At 35.2% G+C, this 4,614-nt stretch overlaps 1 non-coding gene across 1 annotated transcript; it reads left to right on the top strand.

The window, feature by feature from the left end:
* Positions 1 to 1,555: 1,555 nt before the first annotated feature.
* On the top strand, positions 1,556 to 1,662 carry LOC112714033 (small nucleolar RNA R71). The gene has a single exon (XR_003158990.1). It is a non-coding gene; the product is annotated as a small nucleolar RNA R71 (small nucleolar RNA).
* The last annotated feature ends 2,952 nt before the right edge of the window (positions 1,663 to 4,614 follow it).

The following is a 4,614-nucleotide window of genomic DNA, read 5'->3' on the forward strand; positions in this document are numbered from 1 at the left end:
TTGACTTTGTACTGAGAGAAACTTTTCATGCTTCTTCTCCATGTTTACAGAAGAAGATCCTTGAGCCTTAAACACAAGGTAGTCCTCATTCACCTAAAGGACTAGCTCTCCTCTGTCTACATCAATCACAGCCTTTGCTGTGGCTAGGAAGGGTCTTCCAAGGATGATGGATTCATCCTTATCCTTCCCAGTGTCTAGGATTATGAAATCAGCAGGGATGTAAAGGCCTTCAACCTTTACCAAGACATCCTCTACAAGTCCATAAGCCTATTTCTTTGATTTGTCTGCCATCTCTAGTGAGATTCTTGCAGCTTGTACCTCAAAGATTCCTAGTTTCTCCATTACAGAGAGTGACATGAGGTTGATACTTGATCCTAGGTCACACAGAGCCTTTTCAAAGGTCATGGTGCCTATGGTGCAAGGTATCAAGAACCTTCCTGAATCCTCTTTCTTTTGAGGTAACTTCAGCTGAACCAATGCACATAGTTCATTGATTAGCAATGGAGGTTCATCCTTCCTAGTCTCATTACCAAATAATTTGGCATTCAGCTTCATGACTGCTCCTAGATATTGAGCAACTTGCTTTTCAGTAATAACTTCATCTTCTTTAGAGGAAGAATACTCATCAGAACTCATGAATGATAATAGTAAGTTCAGTGGAATCTTTATGGTCTCTAGATGAGCCTCAGATTCATGTGGTTCCTCAATAGGGGACTCCTTGTATTCTAGTGGACATCCCATGAGGTCTTCCTTACTGTGAATCATGTCCTCCTCCTCTTCTATATGTTCGGCCATTTTAGTTGTATTAATGGCCTTGCACTCTCTTTTTGGATTCTCTTCTGTATTTCTTGGGAGAGTGCTAGGAGGAGTTTCAATAACTCTTTTACTCAGCTGACCCACTTGTGCCTCCAAATTTCTTATGAAAGACCGTGCCTCAGTCATGAAATTGAGGGTGGTCTTAGATAGATCAGAGACTATGTTTGCTAAGCCAGTTCTGCTCAGAATTCTCTGTCTGTTGCTGAGAAGATGATGGAAAAGGTTTGCTATTGCCAAACCTATTTCTCCCACCATTATTGTTATTGAAGCCTTGTTGAGGCTTCTATTGATCCTTCCATGAGAAATTTGGGTGATTCCTCAATGAAGGATTATAGGTGTTTCCATAGGATTCTCCCATGTAATTCACCTCTTCCATTACAGAATTCTCAGGGTCATAAGCTTCTCCTTCAGAGGAGGCTTCTTTAACACTGTCGGATGTAGCTTGCAATCCAGTCAGATTCTGAGAAATCATACTGACTTGCTGAGTCAATATTTGTTTTGAGACAATATGGCATTCAAAGTGTCAATCTCAAGAACTCCTTTCTTCTGAGTCACCCCATTATTCACAGGATTTCTCTCAGAAGTGTACATGAACTGGTTATTTGCAACCATTTCAATGAGTTCCTAGGCTTCTACAGGCGTTTTTAGATGAAGGGATCCACCAGCAGAGTGGTCCAATGACATCTTGGATAACTCAGATAGACCATCATAGAATATACATATGATGCTCCATTCTGGAAAGACATCAGAAGGACACCTTTTGGTTAATTGCTTGTATCTTTCTCAAGCTTCATAGAGGGATTCACCTTCCTTCTGTCTGAAGGTTTGATCATCCACACTGAGCTTACTCATCTTTTGAGGTGGAAAGAATTTGGTCAAGAAAGCATTGACCAGCTTGTCCCAAGAGTTCAAGCTTTCTCTAGGTTGTGAGTCCAACCATGTCCTAGCTCTGTCTCTAACAACAAAAGGGAAAAGCATAAGTGTGTAGACCTTGGGATCAACCCCATTGGTCTTAACAGTATCACAGATCTGCAAGAATTCATATAAGAACTGATGAGGATCTTCTGATGGAAGTCTATGAAACTTGCAGTTCTACTGCATTAGAGAAACTAATTGAGGCTTAAGCTAAAATTTGTTTGCTCCAATGGCAGGAATTGAGATACTTCTTCCATAGAAGTTGGAAGTAGGTGCAGCATAATCACCAAGCATCTTCCTTGCATTGTTGTTATTATTTTCGCCTGCCATGTCTTCTTCTTTTTCAAAAATTTATGTCAGGTCCTCTCTAGAGAGTTGTGCTTTAGCTTCTCTTGGCTTCCTCTTCAGAGTCCTTTCAGGTTCAGGATCGGCTTCAACAAGAATATCTTTATCCTTGTTCCTGCTCATGTGAAAAAGAAGAGAATAGAAAAGAAGAGGAATCCTCTATGTCACAGTATAGAGATTCCTTTATGTGAGTAGAAAAAGAGAAGAAGAGAAGAATGAGGGAGGGAGAAAATAAAGAGAGTCCAAACACAGAGAGGGAGAGAGGGTTCGAATTTTAAGAAAGAGATAAGTGTTAGTAAATAAATAAATAAATAGAAAGAGATGAGAGAGAAGAGAAATTCGAAAATTAAATAAATAAAGAAATAAAATAAAATTAGAATTTAAAACAATTAGTTAATTAAAAAGATTTTTGAAAAAGTGGTTAGTAATTTTCGAAAATTGGAAGTTGAAAAGTGGTTAGGTGGTTTTGAAAAAGATAAGAAATAGTAATTAGTTGAAAACGATTTGAAAATCAATTTTGAAAAGATAGGAAGTTAGAAAAGATTTTGAAATTGAATTTTGAAAAAGATATGATTGAAATCTATTTTGAAAAAGATTTGAGAAAGAAATTTAAAAAGATTTGATTTTGAAAATTAAAGTTGATGACTTGACTAACAAGAAACTAAAAGATATGATTCTAGAATTTAAAGATTGAACCTTTCTTAACAAGAAAGTAACAAACTTGAAATTTTTTGGATCAAATCCTTAATTGTTAGCAAGGTTTTCGAAAATATGAAATAAAAATAAGAAAAAGATTTTGAAAATCAAATTTAAAATTTTTGAAAAACATGAAATAAAAATGAAAAAGATTTTATTTTTGAAAAAGTTTTGAAAATATAGGATTTTTAAATTGAAAATTTGACTTGACTCCTAAGAAACAACTAAATTTTAAAAAAATTTTGATTGAGTCAATCCAAAATTTTGAAATTTATGAGAGAAATAAGAGAAAGATATTTTTTTATTTTTGAATTTTTAATAAGGAGAGAGAAAAATAACAAAATGACTCAAGACATGAAAATTTAAGATCAAAACACATAATGCATGCAAGAACACTTTGAATGTCAAGATGAACACCAAGAACACTTTGAAGATCATGATGAACATCAATAACTTATTTTTGAAAAATTTTTAAGAAAAGAAACACATGCAAGACACCAAACTTAGAAGTTTTTAAACTTTTGACTCAAAAAATTCGAAAACGCATATAAAAAAAAGGAAAGACACAAAATAAGAAAATCACAAGATCAAACAAAGACAATCATCAAGAACAACTTGAAGATCAAGAAGAACACAATGCATGAGTTTTTCGAAAAATACCAGAAAAATAAAAACATGCAATTGACACCAAACTTAAAATTTGATACTAGACTCAAACAAGAAACACAAAATATTTTTGATGTTATGATTTTATAAATTTTTTTGTATTTTTTTTCGAAAATTATTTTGAAAAAAGAAAATAAGAAACTCAAAATTTTTAATAAGAATTCCAGGAATCATGCAATATTAGTCTAAAGCTTCAGTCTAAAAAGATTAGACATGGCTAGCCAAGCTTTAGCAGACCATTACATACAACAGCCAGATTGATGGGAATCAAAAAGGCTCCTGTGATGATAAAAGCATCGTCTGAAACTCTAGAATTCATTCTTCAAAATTCTGAAGAAAAAAGTAAAAAAGAAAAATACCTAATCTAAGCAACAAGATGACCCATCAGTTGTCCAAACTCGAACAATCCCGGCAACGGTGCCAAAAACTTGGTACACAAAATCGTGAGTTCACACTTTTCTCACAATTCCGCGCAGCTGACCAGCAAGTGCACTGGGTCGTCCAAGTAATACCTTACGTGAGTAAGGGTCGATCCCACGGAAATTGTCGGCATGAAGCAAGCTATGGTCATCTTGTAAGTCTCAGTCAGGCGGATTCAAATGGTTATGAAGTTTTGATAATTAAAAGAGAAATAAAACATAAAATAGGATAGAGATACTTATGCAATTCATTGGTGGGAATTTCAGATAAGCGTATGGAGATGCTTTGTTCCCTCTGAGCCTCTGCTTTCCTATTGTCCTTATCCAATCATGCGTACTCCCTTCCATGGCAAGCTGTATGTTGGTGGATCACCGTTGTCAATGGCTACCATCTGTCCTCTTAGTGAAAACATATCCGCTACAGTTTCCCACATGGCTAATCAGCTGTCGGTTCTCGATCATGTTGGGATAAGATTCATTGATCCTTTTGCACACTGTCACTGTGCCCAACTGATGAGCGTATAATTTATACGCTTTTTGGCATTATTTTTACATAGTTTTTAGTATTATTTAGTTACTTTTTAGTATATTTTTATTAGATTTTAAGCAAAATTCACATTTCTGGACTTTACTATGAGTTTGTGCATTTTTCTGTGATTTCAGGTATTTTCTGGCTGAAATTGAGGGATCTGAGCAAAAATCTGATTCAGAGGCTGACAAAGAACTGCTGATGCTGTTGGATTCTGACCTCCCTGCA

Source organism: Arachis hypogaea, chromosome 9, assembly GCF_003086295.3.
Source record: "Arachis hypogaea cultivar Tifrunner chromosome 9, arahy.Tifrunner.gnm2.J5K5, whole genome shotgun sequence".
Taxonomy (NCBI): Eukaryota; Viridiplantae; Streptophyta; class Magnoliopsida; order Fabales; family Fabaceae; genus Arachis; species Arachis hypogaea.